At 27.2% G+C, this 224-nt stretch overlaps 1 protein-coding gene across 1 annotated transcript in view; it reads right to left on the minus strand.

The window, feature by feature from the left end:
* Positions 1-224, minus strand: part of LOC119582217 (lactosylceramide 4-alpha-galactosyltransferase-like) — a 2957-nt gene that overhangs the window by 691 nt on the left and 2042 nt on the right. The gene's annotated exons all lie outside the window — the stretch shown is intronic.

Consider the following 224-nt stretch of genomic DNA (forward strand, 5'->3'; position numbering starts at 1 on the left):
AATCGACAGTACATTAAGTAGATAATATAAGTTACACATAAGATTCTGAATCACTATGAAATATCAGCATAAATGTACGTTACTCTTTGTTTTTGTTTTTGTTTTTTCTGTACAGATAAAATTAAATATATTTTCTTGTACAAATAGGTAGATAAATGTCATTTGTGTCATACAATGGCATCAACCTTAAAAAAATCTAGGATCCCTCAAGGAACTAAGACTTA

Source organism: Penaeus monodon, chromosome 15, assembly GCF_015228065.2.
Source record: "Penaeus monodon isolate SGIC_2016 chromosome 15, NSTDA_Pmon_1, whole genome shotgun sequence".
NCBI classification, from domain to species: domain Eukaryota; kingdom Metazoa; phylum Arthropoda; class Malacostraca; order Decapoda; family Penaeidae; genus Penaeus; species Penaeus monodon.